This window comes from Cervus canadensis, chromosome 14 (assembly GCF_019320065.1).
Source record: "Cervus canadensis isolate Bull #8, Minnesota chromosome 14, ASM1932006v1, whole genome shotgun sequence".
Taxonomy (NCBI): domain Eukaryota; kingdom Metazoa; phylum Chordata; class Mammalia; order Artiodactyla; family Cervidae; genus Cervus; species Cervus canadensis.
In genome coordinates this window covers 29,516,978-29,543,050 of record NC_057399.1, presented here as the reverse complement: position 1 = coordinate 29,543,050, position 26,073 = coordinate 29,516,978, and the positions used below count along the sequence as shown (strand labels likewise).

Here is a 26,073-nt window from a genome sequence, read left to right as displayed (position 1 = left end):
GTTTGAGTGGAAGTGACGGTGTAGCAATTTCAGAGCCACAAGTAAACAACATGGGAAGATATTCATGGGAACTATGACTTATATAATACTACTTTTACCTAAGTATCTAATCACATCATTAAAACTGAAGACACTATAACCCAAAAAACACAGCGGATGAGCCAAGTGTTCAAGGAACTTTGAGGCGGGTTACATGCAGATACCCCAGGCAAAGGGCAAAGGAGAGGAGGGTAACAGGTTGGTTACATTTGAACCCAAGGAGCTGCTGGCTGGTGCATGGGTGATATGTGATTGCATCTCCAGGCAACTCTGCCTGAGCAACAGATGTCTTGCAAAGTGACTTTTAAAAAAAACTACTTTTTTTTTTTTTTTTTTTTTAAATTTTTTTATTAGTTGGAGGCTAATTACTTCACAACATTTCAGTGGGTTTTGTCATACATTGATATGAATCAGCCATAGATTTACACTTATTCCCCATCCCGATCCCCCCTCCCACCTCCCTCTTCACCCGACTTAGAATAATTATAGATTAATAGAACTATTATGACGATAGTAAAAGAATTCTGATATACCGTACATTTAGTCTTCTCTATGATTTAACATCCTATATTAGGAAGTACCTTAGTCATTGAACCAATGAACACATTATTACTACACCAAGTCCATACTTGATTCAGATTTCCTCAGTTTTTATATAATAGCCATTTTCTTCTTTAGAATCCCATCCCTGAGACCACATTACACTTAATCTTCATGCTTCATGTCTCCTTAGTTTCTCAGGTTTTTTTGTGGTTGACTTTAACAGTCTTGAGGCACACTGGTTAGGTACTTTTGCAGGACGTCCTATAATTGGGATGTGTCTTATGTTTTCCTCCTGATTAGAATGGGGTAATGAGGTAATGTGTTTTTGGCTGGAAGACCACCAGAGGCCAGTTTCATCACATTATGTCCATGGTACATTCTATCAATATGTTGTATCACCATTGATATTGACCTTGATCATCTGACAGAGGTCCTGTTTGTCTTGTTTCTCCATTGTGATGTTATTCTGTCAGTACTGTACTCTTCAGAAGGAAGTCGCTAAGTACAACCCACACTTACAGAGTGGGGAGTTACACCCCATCTCCTTTAGGATGAACTAGCTGCATAATTTATTTAGAATTCTTCTCCATAGAAAATTTGTATCTTCTCCCTCACTAATTACTCAATCATTTATTTACATGATGCTTACATGATATATATTTATACTTTGGGTTATAATCTAATACTACTTTATTTATTTTGTTACTCAGATGATTCCAGCTTTAGCCATTATGAGCTCTTTCACTTGTGTCTCTGTGACATCCCTCCATTATTTTGTTATTTGTTTTCAATGCTTCCTTACTTTCTATCTCTACAAGAGGCTTCAGGCTCACTCTGTATATATACTTTCCCAGTCTTAAAAATGAAAGAAAGATATTAGAAACCAAGATGTGAGTGCTAGGGAGTAGGACTTTTTTTTTCCACCAAGTTCTGAGCTGTCCACTCTGCAGCACACCTACAAAAGTGACCTGGCCTCTTAGGGAAGCTGCAATGACAGCTAATGATCTGAACTGCCCTGACAGGTCAAAGGATCCAATAAAAACTGAGAAGACAATGACAGTCCTGGTACCACGAACTCCAGTGGGGACACGGGAGCTCCAGTTTTTGAGTCACCTGTCTTATGCAGAACCCAGCTCTGCTACACTGCCCAGAAGCTGCTGCACCTGCATATGCTTGTGTGGCGTTTATGAAAAGAAGCCAGGTATCTAAACATTGTTTTTGTTTACTTGCTCAGTTGTGTCCGATTCTTTGAAATCCCAGGGCCTGTAGCCCATCAGGCTCCTCTGTCCGTGGGATTTTCCAGGCAAGATTACTGGAGTGGGTTGCCATTTCCCATTAATGGACCTCAAAGAATTTGTCAAGAGAGTAGATGCTAGAGTTATGGCTGGTGTTTGCCCCATATTGGGTTTCACATCTCAATCTTCTGCAGAGGCAGCGAGAGTAATCATGGCTGAGTGCATGGGCTTTGGAGCCAGCTCAGCCTCATTTCAAAGCCCAGCTTCCCCCTCTTAATTCCCCTTAGGATCTTTCTGGGATTTCATCTCCTCATCTGTACAATGAGGACCATAGTAATACCTACTTTAGGCCTGTGGTTTTGAGGATTAAATGGGTATATATGTAATACATGTAAATGGACGAACACAGTCATTGACATAACAGTGTTTGTTATTAAAACCTCAACATCAGGCTTCCCCAGTGGCTCAGTGGTAAGGAATCCACCTGCCAATGCAGGAGACATGAGTTCAATCCTTGATCTGGGGAAACCCTACATGTCAAAGAGCAACAAAGTCCATGCACCACAACTCTTGAGCCTGTGCCCTAGGGCCTGCAAGCCACAACTACTGAAGTCCACACTCTGCCTATAAGCCTATAAGCCACAATTACTGAGCCCATGTGTCACAGTTACTCAGCCTGCGCACCCTAGAGCCTGTGTTCTGCAACAGGGGAAGCCACCACTGTGAGAGGCTGTGCACCCCAACTAGAGAGTAGCCCCCGCTCACTGCAACTAGAGAAAAAAGCCCGTTTGGCAATGAAGACCCAGCACAGCCAAATAAATAAACTGATTGATTAAAAAAACTCCACATCCACGTCTGTATGTATCTAGAGTTTCATTAGCAGCATTTCATAGAAATGACTCTGAGTAAACGGGAAGTGGAAACACATTCCACCCAATGTTCAAGATAGCATGGAAGCGCACAGCATATTTAGAAAGGTTTTGAAGTTCAAAAATTCCTCAAAGGATGATATGGAGCCCATGCTTACAGGGTTAACAGTGAGTTGTCTGGAAAAGTACAGCAATCCAGAAGAGCTTTCCCCAGGGTTATGGATGGCCATATCCTTAGTGTACTCCTGGTTTAATAGGAACAACTTATGTATAGAATTGTTAAAGTTTACTGTAGTTGATGGCAAAGTGTTAAGGTCACAGGCAGAGAGTCAAGGAGGCTGGGACAGGCCAACTGGAGTGGTTGACTGGGGGTGGGGGCGATGACAACCAGCATCTTCCTTTCAGAAAATAAACTTTTGAAAGTTTTGCTCTTGTTATTTGTCTTTATCAATGTGAGTGTGAGAATATATGCTAGTCTGTTAGGGATGCCATACCTAACTCCACAGACTGGGTGATTTTTAAAACAGTGAGAAATTAACTTTCTCACAGTTCTAGAGGCTAGAAGTTCAAGATCAAAGTGCTATCAGGGCTGGTTTCTGCTGAGTTCTGTCTTCCTGGTCTCTGAACAGCCAGTTCCTTGCTGTGTTCTCATAGGCCTTTTCTCTCTGTGTGAAAGAGATCTCTGGGGTCTCATCCTCATCCTATAGGCACACCAGTCCTATTGAATGAGGGCTCCACCTTTATTTAAACTTAGTCACCTCCTTAAAGATCCTACTTCCAAATACAGTTACCTATGAGTTATCCTTTAACAAATGAATTTAGCGGGTATACAATTCAGTTCATAACAGGGTGTGTGTGTGTGTGTGTGTGTGTGTGTGTGTGTGTGTGTGTGTGTGTGTGTGTGTGATTGCTCTTCACATTTTACAAAATTTTCCTGTCAGTTGATATAATGTTCATTTTGTTAAAAGGCAAATTAATTCTGGATGAGCCTTTCAGAACTAGCTCTTCTGATACAGATTAGGAGAAAACAGCATAAGGAAAGGAGAGAGAATCCTGAAAGAATAAGCTGGAAGAGAGAAATATCTTAAACTAGACTCTCTATGACTTAAAGTCTATAAAGTAAGTAGCTAGTATGCTGCTCTCTAGAGTGACCAAAGCCAAACCCTGAGTATTCTTTATGGAATTCCATTGGAAATACCTTTGCACAGAGTTTAATCACATATGTATTCAAATAAGAAATGCCTCACTTGCCAATGCTTTCCTGGACAAGGAATAAATAAACATCAGGAAACTGGCCTCAAAAGAATTAATTCCACTTCATGTCACTGGTCCATTTTTGATAGGATTAGATGAACATTCATATTGGGAAGATGGACTACATATATTTGGCAGAATCTCAGGGTATTTAGGGACCTGGAAAGAGTGATATTAGAACTACACCCAGGGAGTCGTAAACCTTTTAAAATGCTTCAAGGTGTTTTTGTATCACTTTATAAAGCCGTGCTATAAAAGATAAGCTAAAAATCAGGATTTTACATATGGTCTATCTGCCACCAAAGGGCACGACAGCCAGGCTAGAGGTCACGGTTACTTAAATTGCATTTGATATGTTTAGAATCATTTATAAATTCATAGTAAACAAGCATGTTGATTACTTACTATGTTCAAAGAACAACATTAGACACTGTGAGCATATGAGGTTTTATAAGACTCTGTCTTTAGTCCAGTGTCTTATAATCTATTTGGGGCTATGGCACAGGTACACAAAGATAATAATAACAAAAATAATAAACGGGTAACATTTATCTGGCATATGTATGTGCAAGATATTTCCTACACATTATTTCACTTAACCTAATCCTCAGACAACTCTAAAAGAAGGGTTATCTCATTTAACAGATGTACAAACAAAACTCATGGAGATTCCACAACACCCCAAAGTCACATTGCAGGAATCCGACAAGCTAGGATTTGAAGCTGTGCTATACACTAGTAAAAGACTGGTCTTTCAACCACTAGGCTATAGTAAAGTGAAGTCGCTTAGTCATGTTCAACTATTTGTGACCCCATGGACTGTAGACTGCCAAGCTCCTCTGTCCATGGAATTCTCCAGGTAAGAATGCTGGAGTAGGTAGCCATTCCCTTCTCCAGAGGTTTCTCCCAACCCCAGAATTGAACCCAGGTCTCCTGCATTGCAGGCAGATTCTTTACCATCTGAGCCATTAGGGAAGCCCCAGGCTATAGTAAAAGGCTGGCATAAATCAGAAGTGATTTGGATTTTAGGAGGAAATGTGTTCAGGTGGCAAAATAAAGACTTTGGGGGTGGAAAAACAGAAATATTGGACATAGTCTCAGTAGGAAGAAATGAATACATGGAAAGGGTATTGACAATGTATGAAGGCAGGAAATTATCAGGCAGCATCAGGAGATAAAGTACTAATTGATCATGGATTCATGCTCATCAGGTGGACTGGGGTCAGATTACATGGCAGCAGAAGTAAACAGTTCAAAAATTATCACATAAGTGTTAGTGTATTTCAAGTATTGGGTATATATGAAGAAAGAACCCTTTAGAATCATAATCTAGTATGCAAAATGGATTAAATATGGGAAGAAATTGAAGGTTAGCTGATGGTTCTGAATCCTAGCTGCATATTAGAATTGCCTTGGGAGTTTAGAAAAAACAAACCATGTAGGGGCGCCAGCACAGCCCAATTTAATCAAAATCTTTGAGGTTGGAACCAGACTGAAGAATTTTTTTTTTAAAGCTCCCCTAGGTGATTCTAATGTGCAACCAGGGTTGAGAACCACTGGAGTTAGATTATTGCAATCATGCAGCATATAATAAGTTTCTGAGCTAGGATGATAGCAGGGGAAATGATCAAATGCAGCAGACACTAAGAAGGTACGGGATAAAGTATTAGCTATAGTATTTGGAGAGAAATTACTGTAGGTACAGGGGAGAGAGGGGGAAACAAAGATGTTACATGGGGAGCTGTGACAAAATTGTAAGAGGCTGAATTCATGAGAACAAACCATTTAGGGCTGGTGAAGGAATCCATCTTAGGTACGCTAAGATTCAGTCAGTATTTGCAAAGTTTTGGGGAGTCAGATGTTTAGAACCAGGATTTTAAAAAGAAAAGTGGGCAGGACCTTGGGAGATGCTCACAGAGATGGGCAGCGGGGTGAAGAAGAAAACATTAAAAAGAGAAATAAAATGCAGATTCCCAGAGGGAGACTCTCAACCAGATTTGTGTTGGAAATGAAGGAATCTGAAAGTAGTGGCCACAGAGGAAAACCAAAGGAGAATGACACAACTACCTTGCCCTGTGTCCTCAAAATGCAAGAACAATAATGCTGCGACTGCTGCAGCTGTTTGTATCTTCCTATCTGGGGCTCTTGAGCACACAATTTTGCTCGCTGTGAATGCAATCTGGTTTCTTTGCTTGATGAGAAAAGAAATGTGCTTTAAGTATGTGTCTCCATGGAGGAGCTCATTAAACAGGCTGAAGGTTTCTGGGATAGGTTGGAAGAAATAATATAGGAAGGAAGCCAAGAAAGGGACATTTTTTAAGAGGCAGAAGAGAATTAAAATTGGTATCAACAGTTTGGCAAGCGAAAAACAGTGACATAGAAGAAACAGAAGGGGGGACAGACAGCCTCTCCAGAGATAGACAATAGATTAGAACCTTGCTGATTTTCAGCCTCCCAAAATGGTTACTGTCGCAGTCTCTGCTCCTTCAAACAATGGGAGGAAGCTTTAATTTTCAGCACGTTTGAGGAATTCTGAAGAGAATACCCAAAGGCATAAAAGGTGTATTAGGGGGTCTTCAGGCCAGTAAAAAATAGTCCTCAACCTGTAATACTACCTAAGACTGGACTTTTAGTTGTTTTCATAGTCCTCCAAAAAATCAATTAATAAAGAAAAAGAGATTTTCTACTTTTCTTAGTACCTTACTACCTTTCTACTTTTCTTACTACCTTTTCTTAGTACCTTAGGGGGTAACATGAGATCCCTATGTTGAAAAATTAAAATTTATTTCCTTTTTGATAAGTTTTTTGGCCTGTTGGTTAGAGCAGTGGCATATAGAAATGTGTATTTGACAACGTCTTTCAGGATGTTCATATGAAAAATATGGGGAAAGGTTAGATGATAAGACATTAGGTGGATTCATAGCTGGTTAAATGATTATAAAGATCACCAGGCCAGGAATAAAACACCTGGACTCTGGTACCAACCCTACCCCTTAGTGACTTTTACCCTAAGAGAGCTTTCATAGTCTTATAGCTTTGAATTCATCTTAAAAATGGGTCTAATAACAGCTGCCTTTTACAGCACACAGGAATGAGTGAGCATGAAAGAAGAATAGTATGTGGAAATAGGCTTTGTGATCTGAAAAATGTAATACCTTCAGGGAATTCTTACTATTGATGCCTGTGGTGGGCACAGTACCCAAAGATGTCCTCAACCCCCTAGAACCTGTGGATATGTTATGTTACACAGCAAGGGAGAATTAAGGCTGCTAATCAGCTGACTTTAAGGATTATGCAGGATTATTCAGGACTAGACACAACCACAGTGTTCTTTACCTGGGGAAGAAGGGAATAGAAGAGTCAGAACCAGAGTGACGACTTGACCATTATTCTTGGTTTTGAAGTGAAAGGCCAAGGAATACAGGGGCTGGAAACCAAGGACTGCAGCAGCCTCTAGAAGCTGGAAAGGCAAGAAAACTGATTCTCTCAGACCCTCCAGAAAGAATTTGGCTCTGCCAACACCTTGATGGCCTCAGGGAGACCTGTTTTAGACTTTAGACTTTAGATTGTAAGTTAGTAAATTTGTTTTGTATAAAGCCACTAAGTCGGTGATAATTTGTTACAGCAGCAATAGGAGATAAATACAGTGCAAGTCTTTCTCTAACAAGTTCTGTGCTCTTGGTTATAACCTACACAAAATCCCTATTCATTAATTTGTATGAAGTTATAGAAAGTATGCTTCTATAGTTTGCATGTAATATAAAACTGGGAAGGAGAGCATGTATATTACTTAAACTTCTAATGATTCTAAAAGACGTTTGTGAATAAGATCAAGATAAAGTTTCAAACAGAAATAGAAACTTTTCCTTTTAGGTTTAAAATGTGAACTTTACAGTACAAAAAGAATAGACCAAAAGTTGTTTGTGCAAAAAAATATGAATTTTAATTTATTACCTAGTAATGATGATTACAAGGTCATAATGAATCATCAGAGACTGATGAAAAGCTAATGCAATTCAAACCTGCATTGACAGACTTTGGGTAAAGAAAGGATAAACAGTTGTGTTGGACTCTAACAAATGAGTCTCCATATGGAATACTGTTAACTTTGTTGAATACCACATAATTCATTAATCACATATTTTCAAAGTAGAGAGGCCAATAAGGTAAAATTGTTAAAAACAATGCTAGGATTTGTTCACTGACATAGGAGTCATCTGTTTAAAAATAGAGATTTATGGCTCCCATTCTAGACCTACTAAATCAGAATCTTCTAGAGAAGGGACCTAGAATAAGTATTTTGTATCTCTAACAAGTATCTCAGGTGATTCTGATGCCTAGGACATGTTTGATGTATGTACCCATGTCAAACAAGAAAATGGTGAAGTTACTGAGATGAAAGGTAGGTACAGATTGTGGAATCTCAGATTTAGGAAAGGCCTCCTAATTATCTTCAAACATTTGAAGGGCTTTCAGATGACTGCCCTATGGAGTTATACAGAATAAAAATAGTGTAATAGTGTAAGTTGGAGGCCAACAGATACTTAGTAATTGAGTCTATGTATATATACCCCAAGTTACCCCAGCTGAGGGGTAAAAATAGATTCAAAGAGTATAACAAAATAGTATTTCTATGGATATACCTGAACCTGATGTGTCAGGACTCTAAGTCTCCCTTACTGAAATGTTTTAAAGGAGTCTCGGGGGAGTTGGGGTGGGGGGTATTGCATGTGTCTTTGAGAACTAGCTCTAGTTATTTAGGCTTCCATAACATATCTGTCATTTCCTGTCTCTGCTGATTACTGCTTATAATCACCAAAGGTACCACTGTACCTTAGTCGACCAAAGCACAACCCACTATGAAGTGACTCATCAGATTGGGTACAGAAGGAATATATGTCAGTATAAGGAAAGCTATATATAACAAACCTATAGTTACCATTATACTCAATGGAGAAAAATTGAAAGCTTTCCCTATAAGATCAGGAATAAGACAAGCATGTCTAATCTTACCACTCTTACCATTATACTGTCAAAAGTCCTAGCTAAAGAAATTAAACAAGACAAAGAAATAAAATATACCTAAATCAGAACATGAGAAGTAAAACTGTTGTTATTTGCAAATGACATGATTTTGTATATAGGAAATTCCAAAGACTCAACCAAAAATTAGTTAGTTGGAATTAATTAGTTGGAACTAATCAATAAATTCAGTAAAGTTGAAGGATATAAAATCAACATATAGAAATCAGTTCCATTTCTATACACTAATAATACAAAACATCTGAAACACAAATAAAGAAGACTATCCCATTCACAAGAGAATCAAAAACAATAAAATACCTAGGAATAAATTTAATAAAGGAAGTGAAAGACCTGTACCACAAAAACCATAACACTTTGTTGAAAGAAATTGAAGACACAAACAAATGGAAAGACATCACATGTTCATGAATCAGAAGATTTAATATTGTTAAACTGCCCATTCTATCCAAAACCATCTACAGATTCAACACAATCCCTATCTAAATTCCAGTGGCATTCTTTACAGGAAAAGGAAAAACAATCCTAAAATGGGTATGGAATCACAAAAGACACTGACTACCAAGGCAATCCTGAGAAAGAACAAAGCTAGAAATCATACTTATGGATTTAAAGCTATACTATGAAGCTATAATAATCAAAACAGTGTGCTACTTGCATGAAAATAGACGCACATATTAATGGAATAGAATGGAGAACCCAGATAAAAACCCCTACAGGTACTGTCAGCTAAGAGTTGATAAGAAAGCCAAAAACACCCAATGGGAAAAGGATGTAAAAGTGAAAGTCACTCAGTTGTGTCAGACTCTTTGCGACCTCATGATCTATACAGTCCATGGAATTCTCTAGGCCAAAATACTGGAGTGGTAGCCTTTCCCTTCTTGAGGGGATCTTCCCAACCCAGGGATTGAACCCAGGTCTCCCACATTGCAGGCGAGTTCTTTACCAGCTGAGCCACAAGGGAAGCCCAAGAATATTGGAGTGGGTAACCTATCCCTTCTCCAGTTACTTCAACAAATGATGCTGGGAACACAAGATAAACACAAACTGAACAACAAAAATGAACTCCTATTTTACACCACTCACAAAAATTAACTTAACATAAATCAAATACTAAACATAAGACCTGATATTATAAAATTCCTGGAAGAAAACATGGGCAAGAAGCTCCTTGACATTGGCCTTGACAATTTTTTTTTATATGACATCAAAAGCCAAAAAGCAAAAGCAAAAATCAATGCATATGATTAAATCTAACTTTAATAGCACAGCAAAACAGCAGTCAACAAAATGAAAAGGCAACCTATGGAAGAAAATTTTTGAAATCCCTATATTGATTAAGGGTTAATATCCAAAATATACATAGAACTCATACAATTCATAACAAAAAGAAAATTGATTAAAATAAGGGCAGAGGTACTAAACAGACATTTTTCCAAAGAAGACATCCAACAGGTTCATGACCAACAGGTACATGGGCAAATGTTTAATATCCTTAATCATCAGGGAAATCAAAATGAGAATGAGATATCATCTCATAGCTTTTAGAATGGCTATCATCAAAAAGAAAACAATAACTGTTAGCAAGGATATGGATTATTGGTCTTTGTACACTGTTGTTGGGAATGTAAACTAGTTCAGTCACTAGGGAAAACAATATGGACTTTCCTTAAAAATATTAAAAATAAAACTACTATATGATCCAACAGTTCCACTCCTAGGCATATACTCAAAGGAAATGAAAATAGGATTTTGAAGAGATGTATCTATAAATATGCTTATTGCTGCTTTACTCACAATAGCCAAGATATGGAAACTAAGTGCCCATCAATGGATGAATGGATAAAGATGTGAGATACACACATACAATCTATTTGGTGATAATAAAAAAGGACATCCTGCCATTTGCAACAACATGGTTATACCTTGAGGATAGTATGCTAAGTGAAATAAGCCAGACACAGAGAGACAGACTATGATATTACTTATATGTGGATCTAAAAAGACCAAACTCATAAAAATAGAAAGTAAATGGGGTTACTAGGAAACTGAGGCAGTGAGGGGAGGTGAGGAAAGACAGATGTTGTTGAAGAACACAGACTTGCAATAAATAATATATAAGTCCTAGAGATCTAATGTACAGTATAGCGGATAGAGACAACAATGTTGTCTTATAATCATTAAACTTTCCAAAAGACTAGTTCTTAATTATTTCAACCACTAAAATGAAGTGATAATTATGTGACATGATAGCAGTGCTAATTATTGCTACAATGGCAGTCATATTACAATATATAAACATCAAATCAAGTTGTACACCTTAAATTTAAATGTTATATGTTTAATGCATTCCAATTAAAAAAGGCAAGAGGAATCATCTCTAAGAAACTGTAGAAAAGATGCATCCTTGGCATGACAAGCTAGACGAGATCATTTTTAAACTCATCAGTAACTTAAGTTTACAGGTACTGTGAGGTTGATGTACAAGCCAACTGACAGTTTAATTTCCATACTCTCATCCAAAGTGACAAAAAGCTTGTGTGCCTATGAAATAAACCTAATCTGAGAATCTGAGATATAAATACATATATATATATATACACATATATTTTAAAAATATTCCTTCCATGACTCCAAATTCATTTAGTTTGTCAAAAGAAGGAAGAACCCCTGGGTTTAATAGTTGTAAATTAGGAATTTAATCAATTGAAAAGGTTTTTCCTGTGTGTGTGTTTAGCCAAATGTTACAGGGATTTTAAGAGCAATTTCCCTTCAGTATTTCTTAAAGATCAAGAGTGGTTAAGAAAAACTAGCTAAGATAGTGCAGTTGAGGGACTATCTATCTTGAATACAAAACAGGTGCCCAGCAATGTATTTGGGGCAGTTGCTGCTGTGTTTGCTAAGTGGGCACCATTGAGATTTCAGGCCCATTTGGCAACTTCATTTCTGTTTTTGGCCACTCCATTTTAACTGTGTTCAAAGATGAAGATGGAAGTCTTGAGTTTTAATTTTGTATTTTTTAAAATGAAATGTGTCTTCAGGGTGCCACAGCTTTTTTCCCTTGTGTCGTTCTTTAGTTTTACAGAGTGTGAACACTTACATCATTATACACAGAAAGCAAGCGGTTTCAGTGGCTCACAAACCATTGGTCTGTCCATCTCCCAGGTGCTTACCTATGCAGGTGGTTTTTTCTTTTTTTTTAATTTTTGCTGGAGTATAGTTGATTTACAATGTTGTGTTAGTTTCAGATGTACAGCAAAATGAGTCAGTTACACATACATCTACTCTTCTTTTTTAAAGATTCTTATCCATATAAGCCATTACAGAGCATTCAGTAGAGTTCCCCGTGCTATACAGCAGGTTCTTATAAGCTGCCTATTTTATAGTAGTGGGGTATAAACGGACACGCTGGAGATTTCTGCACACTCATGTCAGAGTACTTCAAACCCATGGAGCACTGAGAATAGAATGAAGGTCACCTTTACTGCTATGCAAATCATTATGGCAAAACATAATACTCCTCCCCCACTAAATTTATTCCCTTTTCTCCCCCAGTGGAAAAAAAATTATTATCTAATAACTAAACGAACAGACAAGGGGGCACATACTACAAAAAACATGGGTCTCGCAAATAGACATAAGTTTGAGTACTAATATGATCCCAGATTTTTGACCTTGTTAAAATAGAGATAATAACACTGAACCCATCATGGGGGTAGTGGAGAAATAATGATAAATATATAAACATGATACATGCTTGATAAATGTTATTTGTCTTCTTCCATTACCTTGAAGGCTGTGGAGAGGATTAAATGAGGGCATGCCTGTCAATAGCGCTTGTACATTTTCTAGTCAAGGTATCCTTTACGATTTTTTTTTTAAAATCTGTGGTCTTTTTCTTGGGGAAGGTCACCTTTATGACCTCCTCTATCTCCCACATAGACAAAAAAAAAAAAAAATGAATTAACTAGGGTTCAATTTGAGGAAATTCACGGCCCTCCTGAGCACAACAACAGATTAGCAGAACAAGAACCTCTTGTCACCAAATGAGTGATTCAGTAATGTGAATTGCCATCCCTGACTTATTTCTCTGTTCTGAACTAAATATGTCGTCAGTGCTGACCTTAACATATAGGAGCCAGATGATGTTAAAGATTCCAGCAAACACAGCTTGCTCTTTCCACACCTAAGAACTTGAGTTTAAGGCTTAGATCACTGTGCAAACTCTGAACCTTGTCAGATTGCAGATAGGGAGACCCTGGGGAACTGAATGGAAAAGAAAGGAATGAAAATAAGTGGCCAGCAAAAGTTTGGGGAAAAGGTCAAAGAAAAAGGGGTTGGTGGTTTTTGAGTTTTTCTTTTACCATGTTATAATTTTAATCGACTATTTGTCTTAGCAGGTGTATAGTCTAGTTTTTATTTAAATATTTGTTATATCTTTAAAAATCAAAGAAAGTAAAGCTTGATTTTTAAAAAATGAAATAAAGTTGATAGCTTATCACAGAAAAACAAAACCTAAAACACTTGTCTACCATCCAACTTCTACCCAATACAAAATTTTTCTCAAGAAAAAAATCTCACTAGTTTTGATCCTACTATTTTTCCACTTTATATATTTTATGAACTTCCTCTTATGATAAATGAGGATTTAACTTATATAACCTATTTAGTGGGGTGAGAGAGACAAAGAGACATTAGGAGGGACAGGGAGAAAGAGGAGAGAAAATATCAATGTAAGGTAGGTATTTCAATTGAAAGAGTTATGTATCTCTCTTTAGGTCTGAAAATTCTTCTTACTAATTCTATGTAAATGTACTTCCCTTCATTTTCTTGGTTCTCTTTCTTTCTGGAAATTCTTTTAATCAGATTTTGCATCTCCTCATTAATTCTTCTCTTTCTCTGTTTACAGTATGTTCTGGGAGATTATCTTGCCTTTATTTTCTACTTTCTCCTTTGAACCAACTTTTTGATAATTATATATATAACTACATATATTGAAATAAAGTTCATGCAAAATATTATATACAGGTGTATAATATAGTTATTTACAATTTTTAAAGGTTATACTCCATTTGTAGTTAGTATAAAACAGTGACTATATTCTCTGTGCTGTTCAGTATATTCTTGTAGCTTATTTATTTTATACATAGCAGTCTGCATCCCTTAGTCCCTTACCTCTACATTGCCCCTCCACCCACCTTCTCCCCACTGGTAACCACTAGTTTGTTCTCTATATCTGTGTGTCTGCTTCTTTTTGCTTATATTTGTTAGTTTGCTTTTTTATTTTTTAATTAAAGGATAATTGCTTTACAGAATTTTGTTGTTTTCTCCAAATCAAGATGAGTCAACCATAGGTATGCATGTGACTTATTTCATTTAGCATGATACCCTCCACGTCCATCCATGTTGCTGCAAATGGCAAAATTTCATTATTTTTTATGGCTGAACAGTATTCCATATGTATATATGTACCACAGCTTCTTTATCTGTTCATCTGTTGATAGACACTTAGGTTGCTTCCATTCTTGACAACTGTAAATAATGCTGCTATGAACATTGGAGTGCATGTATCTTTTTGAATTATTGTTTTGAGTTTTTTTGATAAATTCCCAGGAGTGAAATTGCTTATTATAGATTTTAATTTTTGAGAGTTATTTCTTATTTTCTGGTTGTTCCTTTATTTCCATAACCCCCTGTTCTTTCCTACATTGCCTCTTTTTCCTCTCAGTCAATTTTTATTTTTATTAATTTGGTCTTTTCCTTCATGCTAAAATTCAGTGAAATGCCTAGGAGTTCTTGGTTGTCAGTTTGTATTACGAACGAAAGAATGCTCCCAGCAAGTTTTTTGGATGTATGACTGAGGCTTGTGGCCTGACACTGCTAGAGTGTGAAGAGGAGGGAGTCAGGCATTATCCTGAGGAGGGGGTGAAAGAGCATCCCCCAGAAGCCTAAAAGAGTTCTCATTTGGAATTCCAGCATCTACACTATCTTTCCTAGTTCTTCATGAGATGGTTTACAGTCTGTTCAATGTCCTCAGAAGGAAGACTTCTAGGGTTCTCTTGATTTTTTGTTTAGGGACAAACTTAGTTGGCTGCTGGCTCTGCCTATGGGGGGCAGGAGGGCATTTTTAAAATTCAGATTCTTACATAAGCACATTGCTTTCAGTCCCACTTAAATACTACTGGTTTGCCATATCTGTTACCACCAGATCTGCAGTTTCATGGAAGTTCTTTGGAGAAGAAAAACTTCCTCCTGTGTTGAAACCCTAGGCAAGATGCTTAGGTGGAACTTTCTCTACTTCTTTCAGCCATAGCCATTTTTCCATTTGTTTCTGATTTGAGAAATTTGTTGACATACATTGTCTGATGGTGGTCCCTTTTTCATTCTACTCTATAGGTTTGTCTGTAAAGGAAAGCCAGCACTGTACTTTAGGTGGAGTGCCAGGAGAGAGGGGAGGTCAGCAGCGGAGCCGTCATGATACGGAAGTCACAGGAACTCATTAAGATCCCTGCTGTCTCCTGTTGTCCAACAGTGCTGATATTTTTAAGGTATCTTTAAGCAACTAGCCGTAAAGATCTCTCTCTCTCTCTCTCTCTCTCTCACCCATGCTGCCCTGGGCTCCACATGTTAACCATTCAGCTCCTCTTCCTCCCACACTATTACATACATGTGCCATGTGTGTCCTATGACATGTCACTTCCCTCTATCCAAAATGGCATGTCATTTGGGGAACAGTGATTCTCTGAGTCTACATTTTTCTCAAGAATATTTTTTTCTTCTAAAAACAGGGAAAGGAGGCCAAGTATATAAGCATTTACAGCCTCACCCAAATTCTGTGTTCTGGGGGATGGGGAGTGAGGAAGGCTGTTAATCACTGCTTTTTAATGGTTGTTAACCCATCAAAAATGAAAGAATGAATTTCCCTGGAGCAGTAAAACAGTAAGGTCACATCCTTTTCTCTACAGAGAAATAAAGTCAGGTAGTCGGGCAATGAAAGACAAAGGAAGAAGACAGAGCAGCTGCTGGAACAGATATTCTCTATGTCTACAAATTTAAGTAACAGATAAAACTTTTAATAGAGAAGTCAATTGAATAAAGCCCTTGTTTAATTCCTTGAATAGCATTGCATTTTGTTAACTCAAACTGCTGAAATGACTTTTGAATTCTACTCAAAGTCATGGAGATATATGTTTACTTCAGTTGTCTCCCCCATCACAGTCATAAATACAGAGAGTGAAGGCTGCTAAATCTGCCATTTCACAGAAAAAAACAACACCATGACAATTTAACTAACGATTCTCTCACACCACTTTTATTATACAAAAAAAGGTTTCTCTTTTTGACAGAGAACGACATCCTGCATGGCTTCTTTTTCAGAAGGGCAGAAATGTGTGTCTTAGTGAAAGAAGGCGAAGAAATGAGGCTGCTCCCTCTTAATGCCTTTTATGACTACTTGCTCTCTCCCACTTTCTTCTTATATCCTCTCTAAATATAGTTTATAAGTGGATGCCTTAACATTTGAGTTAGACTGAGTTGGTGCCAAGCATTTGATGGACCTCATTTGTTGTTGTTACTGTGGGTCCAGTTAAGATCTCTTTTATCCCTTACTCCTTTGTCTTAGTTAGACTGTTCTAGTGACTATCTTTTTAACATGCCCAAAGGCTTCCTACTGTCATGCTACCATTTACTTTTTTTTTTTAATAAAAAGTTACCCCCCACTTATATATCCTCACTTACATATCTAAAGTTCCACCTGTCTTTTAACATGCCATCCAGATCCTACCCCCTCTGTAAATCTCTTTGTGACTAACTTCCTCTCCTTGAAGTGTTCTCTCCTTCCTCCAAATTTCTATCACTTGTATTGTCTTTTTTGTTTTATGGCTCTTGTGTGGCTCTGACTAAAGCAAGACTACTCACAATCTTAGTTTTGTGACCAATGCCCATTAGGGTTGTTCATGGAATAAAGCAAGCACCAATTTTAGCATTTAAAAAATAGATTCATCACTATTTAAAAGCCTAATATTTTTCATATTAAAAATAGTTATTTCATACTTGAGAGAGGGAAAATACTGTTGAAATATTTCATCAAAACATTTACAGTCAGCTAAATGATAAACAGCTACATTTATAGGTTAATTTCCTTACCCAGTCATCTTATTTTATTCTCTATTACTGCTAAACTTGAAAACTCCAGTTCATAGTTTATGGTTTTCACACAGAGTTATTAACCTCAGACTTGAACAGACCAGAATTTAGGCATAGATTCCACACTAAAGACTAATTATAGCACTGCTTTCTGCTTTAAGTTAATGAGCACACCCTACTGCAAAACTGGAAAGCTGAGTGATTTATCTTAGGAGACAGCAATGAAGTATTCCTAATCCACCCTATGGCTGCATTTTGCTCAGCTAAGAAATTCTTCATATTCCATGGAAGTTTATATATGGGTTTAAAATACAGTGAATAATAAGTAATAGATTATTTTATAGATGAGTAAAGGAAATCATTAAGTGTTGGTAAAGAGTCAACATCATGGTGACTGAGTTGTTTTCACCACAGTTATGGCTTCCTCAGAAATTTTATATGTAGATTGAAACTTGTGATATTTCATTCCTGAAGAAATACATTCAAGATATAATAGCAATTATTAAAACATCTAGTATTTATCACCTGGTAACTATATGCCCTAGATAGCATATTAAAAATCAGAGACATTACTTTGCCCACAGAGGTCTATCTAGTCAAGGCTATGGTCTTTCCAGTAGTGATGTGAGACCTGGAATATAAAGAAAGCTGAGTGCTGAAGAGTTGATCCTTTTGAACTGTGGTGTTGGAGAAGACTCTTTAGAGTCCCTTAGACTGCAAGGAGATCCACCAGTCCATCCTAAAGGAGATCAGTCCTGGGTGTTCATTGGAAGGACTGATGCTGAAGCTGAAACTCCAATACTTTGGCCACCTCATGCGAAGAGTTGACTCATTGGAAAAGACCCTGATGCTGGGAGGGATTGGGGGCAGGAGGAGAAGGGGACAACAGAGGATGAGATGGCTGGATGGCATCACCAACTCCATGGACATGAGTTTGGGTAAACTCTGGGAGTTGGTGATGGACAGGAAGGCCTGGCGTGCTGCGATTCATGGGGTCGCAAAGAGTCAGACATGACTGAGCGACTGAACTGAACTGAACTATATGCCAGGCAGCATAAGTATTTTATATGGATTATCCTATGTAAACCCTAGGATAATTATTTCAGGTAGGTACTATCACAAAATTTATTTACTGATAATTAAATTATGTTATAGAGAGATTGAATGCCTTGTCTAAAATCACATAGCTTGTGAGTGGTCTAGCTGGGTTTTGAACCCTGGAAATCTGACTCCAGAATCATAAGTCTTAACTACTAAGCTTTCATTCTGGATTGTACTATTTAAGAAAGTCACTTATAGAAACAACTATGGACAGAAATAGCAACTTCATTATATGTTTTCAGCTCATTCATCATTTAATAAAAATTTGTGCAAGTATCACTTCCTCAACACCTCAACAACAAGTGTCATGTATTAGAAAAACAACATTTTACATGGTTGCTGTTTTCTTTTCCATAAAAGCTGAAACGACCTACAATCAATAGCTGCAATTTGTTTGTATTTAAAATGTCACTATTTCTCTCAAAATTGAAGGAATGTTACAAATAATGTAGTTCACCATCACCTGTATTCTGTGAATAAAGCAGTCTGCAAATAAGAGCAACATTTTTCTTTGTGTAGTGAACACTCTTCTTTCTATACATATAACTGGTATAACATGAAGTACTTATTCCTAGACAATCTACCACAGTTCATAAAGTGATCGTCCACTACACAAACAAAACTCTTCTATGACATGACTTTTCACCAATGAACGAACAAGTCATCCAGCACTTATATATATATATATATTTTACATATCATTATCTGTATACCAAATGTGGTTTGGTAAAGCTTTAAAGTAATATGTCAGCTAACAGTACACATGATACTAATTACTTTTCATACAGTATGATACTGAAATCCCAAAGTGTTAGATTATAGATGACTTTTACCATAGCTTTTGTATTGATTTTAAAATATGCCCATCAGTTTTTTGACATTCCAAAGATCAACGCTAATTCCCTTTCCCTTGGTATGAACTGGACTTAGTAGCTCAAATCTAATAAATAGAATATGTTAGGGCTTCTGAGACTAGGTCTTAGAGAGCAATAAGGCTTCTTCCTTGCTCTCTCTCAGATCACATGCTCCAGGGGAATCTAGCTGCCATTTTGTGAAAACTTTCAAATGGCCACATAGAGAGGCCACACGTCAAGGACCTGAGTTCACCCAACAATCATAAAAGCAGTGAGGCTTCCTGACAAAGTAGGCTGTTTTGGAAGCAGATTCCCCAGTCCCTAGTCAAGCTTTCTGATGATGACAGTCCTGGTTGACAACTTGACTACAACTTCTTTAGAGACCCTGGCCTAAAACCACCCAGGTAAGTCACACCTAAATTTCTGATCTATAGGAATTATGAAATAACAAATATAAGTTGGTTTAAGTTTCTGGGTTTTGGGTTATTTTATGACATAGCAATAGATAATTAATATACTTTTCTTTCCTCTGTACATACTATCATTAACTTTACAACTTGTTTTATATTCTCTCTGCAATAACTTGAATTATGGCTATCTTTAACTTGGTGAAATTTAGAATATGTTTTATTTCACCTGTCTTTAGTAGCAAAATTCATCAGTTCTGACTGGAAAGGTATAAATTTGTACTAGAAAGTCAATTATTTTATGATCTTTATACTCTGCTGAAATTCTGATGATTTTATGCCATTATTGAAAAACATTGTATCAATGAATTAAAGAATATGAAATTTTTTTCAACTAAAAATCATTATATTTACAATTTGCAATACATTTTAACTACCTTTACAAAATCATGATACTTATAGATTCACTTTAGCATTCAAATTCATCCTCCATATTTAACTGTTTTAACTACTTAATTTTATAATTTTTTCCTCAATAGTAATATTTGCATTGAAATTTCCAGCAACACTTTTAAGACTATCTGAACTATTTTAAAGTTATTTTGCCATTTTGTGAAAAAAGATGTAATGTAATAATAACACATTTGCAGTTTTATATATATATGAACAAAAAGACAAATAATATGTATCTGCCCACAAAGAGCTGTTGAAAATATTAATAAAATAAAAACATGTAATTGGGTTGATATGAAAAGATAAAAGTAATCCACATCATGAACAGGAGACATTACTACAAACGAACTGATATTAAAAAAAGATAAGAGAAAATTATGGAAAATTCTAGGCAACATGTTCAATAATATAGGCGGAGAGCTCTTCAAAAGACCAACACTACCACAGAACACTTGAGAAGACATAAGAACCCAATTAGCCCTTTATCTAGTAAAGAAACTGAATTTGTAGGTAAAAATTATCCCACAAAAACTCTAGGGTACAGATGCTTCCAGTGATGAATTATACCAAATGTTTCATAAAGAAATATCAACTCTACTCAAAATTTCCCAAAGCATAGGCAAGGAGCAAAAACTTCCTAAGATTTTGTGATGCCCTTATTACTCCGGTATAAATATTAGACAAAGACATTCCAAGAAAATAAAACTAAACACCAATATCCCTCATGAGCACAGATATAAAATCCTGAACAAAATTTTTAACAAATCCTTAATAAAATTTTAGCAAATCAAAGTGAGCAACATATAAACAGGATGATACATCATAAGCAGGTAGACTTTATCTCAGAAATTCAATTCTCAAATAGCAGTTAAAAGACAATCAGTGTAATCCATCATATCAATAAGGTGAAACAGAAGAAACATATGATCATCTTAACAGATTCAGGTAATGCACTTACCAAAATTCACTTTCAAGCGTGATAAAAACAAGGAATACAAGGCAATTATACCGACTGATAAAAGGAAGCTGCAAAAACTTATAAGCTAAAATTTTACTTAGTGGGGAAGGACTAAAATGCCGTTCCCAAGCACAGAAACAACCCAGGGCTATCTGCTCTCATCACTTCTGTTCAGTAGGATAGAGGTTTCAGCTAGTTCAATACGGCAAGGAAAGGGAACAAAAGACACAAATTTGGGAAAGAAGAAGTAAAAATGTTAACGCAAAAGTAGCATGAATGTCTGACTAGAAAACGTTAAGGATTTTATAATAAGCTACTAGATAACCAACAGATAAACTTTACAGAGAATATAAGGTCAATATAGAAAATTTAATTGTATTTATATACATCAAATATGAACATTTAGAAATGAAAACTGATAAAATGTTTATAATAATATTTTAAAATAAAGTAGAAATCACTATAACAAAATACATGTAAAACTCGCACACTGAAAATGACAAAGCAATGATTATAGAATTTAAGACAGACTTAAATAAATGGACATTTATCAATGGGGAGACATGTTAGCATTTTAATTCTCCCTAAGATGATCTATCCATTCAATGAAATTCTAATCAAATTCTCAGGAGGATTTTTTTGCAATAATTAACAAGCTGATCCTAAAATTTATATAAATTCAAAGGATCTGGAGTAAAAAAACAACAAATTAAGCAAAGAACCAAGTTGGAAGACTTGAAGTACCTGATTCCAAGACTTATCATAAAGCTCCAGTAATCAAGAAGCATAGTATTGGCATGAGGACAGACAAACAGAACACTGTAACAGAAGAGAGTCCAGAAATGTACTCACCAATACAAGGTCACTTTTCTTGATATAGATACCAAGGAAGAAGGAGAGTATTTTCAACAATGGCACTGAAATAGGAAGTCCACATTTAAGAAAAAAATAAACCTCAAACATTACCTCACGACTTATACAAACATTAAATTGAAAAAGATAATAGATCTATATGTTAGAGAAAATTACAAAATTTATAGATAAAATATATAAGAAAATCTTTGTGACCTTTAATTAAAGAATTCTTAAAATTTTACAAAATAAAGTTTACAAAAAATAACAATTTGATAAATTAGATTTTATAAAAAATGAAAACATTTTATTATTCGAGAGATACTGTTAAGAAAATTAAAAGGCAAGTCACAGACTGGGGGAAATATATACAAAACATCTATCTGATAAGACTTGTATTCAATTCTATAAAGAACACTTATTCCTAAATAGAAAGATGAGAAAAAAACAATTTAAAAATGGGCAATATATCTGAAGAGAAACTTCATGGAAGAAGATATTTCAAATGGTAAATAAATACATAAAATGATGTTTAACTTCATTAATTATTAGGGAAAAAGCAAATAAAAACAACTGTGAGAGTTCTACATACCTGACATTTCAGCTAAAATTTAAGTGCCGTGCCTTAGTGCCATGGCTTAGTAAATGTATGGAACTACAGGGATCTCATGGCTGATGGGAGTGCAAAATAACAGAGCAGATGTGGAAAATAGTGGGATTTTCTTACAAAGGATACACCCACATTGCCCAGCAATAGCATTCTCAAATATTTACCAAAGAGAAATAAAAATGTCCAACCACACAAAGATGTGCACATGAATATTCACAGAAACTCCATTGAACAGACAAAACCATGAAGATTAACAGCATGGTCTTCAGATCTAGGTCACAGAGAAACTGTATTAATAATAACCTTGAGATGAAACCAATCCTAATGACCAAAAACTGGTAAATGATTAAACATATAATGGTACATCCATATCATGGAATACTACTCAGCAATGAAAAGGAACAAACTACTGATGCATTTTCTTATGGATGAATCACAAAATAATCATGCTATTAATTAATTGAGGCCCAAAAAACTATATGACTCCATTTATATAAACTTCTAAAAAATGTAAAGCCATAGTGACAGAAAGTCAGTCTAGTAATCATCAGACCCTGGGGAGAGTAGAGAGAGAAATGACTGCAAGGAGTACAAGAGAACTATTTGGGTTGATGCATATGTTGAGTATCTTGATAATGCTCATGGCTAAATAACTATACATGTTTGTCAAAACTGCTTAAACTTCACATTTAAAAGTAGTGAATTTTATTTATGTAAATTACCTTTAGTAAAGCTTATTAAAAAAAGAAAAAATTGGCAGGAAGAAATTACTCTAGCCAAGATGAATGCCACCTGTTAAAAAAATAATGATATTTAAAATACAATAGGATTTTATGGAAAATTAAAATTTACCTTATGTTTCAAATTTCAAAAAAATCTGAAAAAAATTATTCTTTTTTTTTTCACTTTGAAACGAACATACTACTTGTAGATCACCTGATAGATGGCCAAACTTTGTGACACAATAATCTAGAACAAAGCTCTTGGTGTGAATTGGCCCTAACTTACACTAGTAACCTTTTAATTTTCTTCAATGAATTATTTTAGTCTGAAAAAGGGAAAGTGAAAGTAACTCAGTCATGTCCAACACTTTGCGACCACATGGATTGCAGTCTACCAGGCTACTTTGTTCATGGAATTCTCCAGGCAAGAACACTGGAGTGGGTTGCCATTTCCTTCTCCAGGGGATCTTCCTGACCCAGGGATCAAACCCGGGTGTCCCGCATTGCAGGCAGATGCTTTACCGTCTGAGCCCAACAATGAAATAATATTAAAAACAATGAAAATTTTTTAAATGTTGTAAGAATTATAAAAATGTGACAAAGAGACAGAAAGTGAGCAAATGCTGTTGAGAAAAATGGCAGTGATAGACTTGTTCAACATTGGGTCGGCACAAAATTTCAATTCATAAAAAATGAAGCATTTGCAAAAGGCTGAAGCTGAAATCTCCAATACTTTGCCCACCTTATGTGAAGAGCTGACTCACTGGAAAAGACTCACAGGTGATCAGCAATGTTAGGTTAGTGTCGGGTGTACAACAAAGTGATTCAGTTACACATATACACATATCTATTCTTTTTTTTTTTCCACATATCTATTCTTTTTCAAATTCTTTTTTTCCCCATTTAGTTTGTTATAGAGTTCCCTGTGCTATAGAGTAGGTCCTGTTTGGTTATATCTTTTAAATATAGCAGTAGTGGGAGGGATTTCTAAGGAATTTGGGACTAACATGTATATTTGTCTTTTGTAAGGGCTTAACCCCAATAGGATGCTGGGAAAAGGCAAGTTTGGAGATAGGAGTGGTTCTCAGTCATCTTCAGTGATGGACCTGCACCAGAGAGGTGAGTGTATCTTTCATGAATTTTTTTTGGTGGGACCCAGTGGTGTGGCTTATGGGATTTTAGTTCCCCAACCAGGGATTGAACCTGGGCCACAGGAATAAAAGTGCCGAGTCCTAACCACTAGACCACTGGGGAGCTCCCAGAGGTGAGTGTATCTTGAGAGTATGACCTTCAACCCCTGTAAAACATCCAGATAACTCCAAAAATCATACTGAACTTTAGTTTTGACAGGAGAACACAAACCGCGAGTTGTGAATAGAAAACAGAAGTGAACTGGACAGTCTGAGCAGTGTCTCCCAAAAGCATAAATTGGCAAGTAGTTGGCATCTCTTGGGGAATGTTGATCTTTTCAATGAGTATTCCTGGTTAGTAAAACCATCTCTGCTACCATGGCCACAGCAGACTGAAGAGGCAACTGCAGGAGCCCTGAAAGCAATCAGATACGGTGACAGGAAGGCTGACCATGCAGCGGGTGAGGCAGCTTTGCACGCTGCTCTCTCATTGCCTCGGAACCTTGACATGTGTTTCCAGCATTGAAGGAAGTTATCATATGACTCCTTTGCATCCTGCCTCCTTTGTGGCAGCAGTCATTTCTGAGCATGTCCAAATAAGTGTTATACTGTAGAATACTTTCTAAAGTAGACACTTCTTACCACTGAATCAGTAAAATATCTTGAGAAATTATCATCTATCATTTCTCTTTGTTTTATAGTCTTCCTATTCTATGTACAAGCATGTATCACAGCTGGTTCTGTGAATATTATTTCAAGGGTGGGGTGTGTGTTGGGCGTACTTGTATAAGAGAGAATTCTCATAGGGAATAGAAATAGTCGACAAGATTCTTTGCAGTTGTATTTAGTTAAGATGAGGTCATACTGAATTCAAGTCCCTAATCCAAAAACTGATATCCTTAAAAAAGAGAAATTAGACACACAGAGGGGGAAGACTGTTATGCAAAGACAAAGGCAGAAATTTCTAAAGCAGCTGCAAGCCAAGGAACACCAAGCATTGCCAGCATCTATCAGAATCTGCAAGAGTCAATAAAGCATCCTTCCTTAGATCCTTCAGGGAGAACCTGGCCCTGGTGACATCTGATTTCAGACCCCTAGCTTCTGTAACTGTGAGGAAATAAATTTCTGTTGTTCTACCACACTCAGTCTGTTCCTTTGTTACAGTAGCCGTAGGACATTAGAGAAGAAGAGAATGAGGAGGGGGATCTGTGAATGTTATTATCTAAGAGGAGAATAGCTGAGAAGAGGTATGTCTTTCAGACATAAGATCTTCAGAGAGAACCAATAGGAAAGATGGAGAGATATTGATTTATTATAAGGAATATGGCTTATAAAATTATGGAAGCTTATAAGTCTCAAGATCTGTAAGCTGAAGACCCAGAAGAGCTGATGTTTCAGTTTGAGTCTAATAGCATTAAAAAAAAAAAAAAACCCTATGTCCTCATGTATTGTATGACAAGGCTATGGAGAAAATGGGGGGCGATCCTCATGTGCTGTTAGTGGGGATGTAAATTGGTATAGCCACTGTGGAAAGCAATATGGAGGATCCTCAAAAAATTAAAAATAAAACTGTCACATGATCCAGCAATCCCACTCCTGGGTATACATCTGAAGAAGAGAAAAACACTAGTTGAAAAAGAATGCACCCCAATGTTCACTGCAGAATTATTTACAATAGCCAAGATATGTAGGCAACCTAAGTGTCCCTCAACAGAATAAAGAGGATGTGATGTATACACACAATGGAATATTATTCAGCCATAAAAAAGGATAAAGTTTTTACCATTTGTGACAACATGAATGAATCCAGAGGCTATTATACTTAGCGGAAAGCCAGACAGAAAGACAAATACTATAA

General features: G+C 36.4%; 1 long non-coding RNA gene and 1 other non-coding gene across 2 annotated transcripts in view; both read right to left on the bottom strand.

The window, feature by feature from the left end:
* The window catches only part of LOC122453366, a 195,847-nt gene extending 174,029 nt beyond the window's left edge, over window positions 1-21,818 (bottom strand). The window contains exon 1 of the long non-coding RNA XR_006273017.1: window positions 21,754-21,818. This is a non-coding gene — a long non-coding RNA (uncharacterized LOC122453366). The remainder of the gene's footprint in view (window positions 1-21,753) is intronic.
* Window positions 21,819-24,267: 2,449 nt separating this feature from the next.
* On the bottom strand, window positions 24,268-24,339 carry TRNAK-UUU. Its single transcript has one exon. It is a non-coding gene; the product is annotated as a tRNA-Lys (tRNA).
* Between the last annotated feature and the right edge of the window lie 1,734 nt (window positions 24,340-26,073).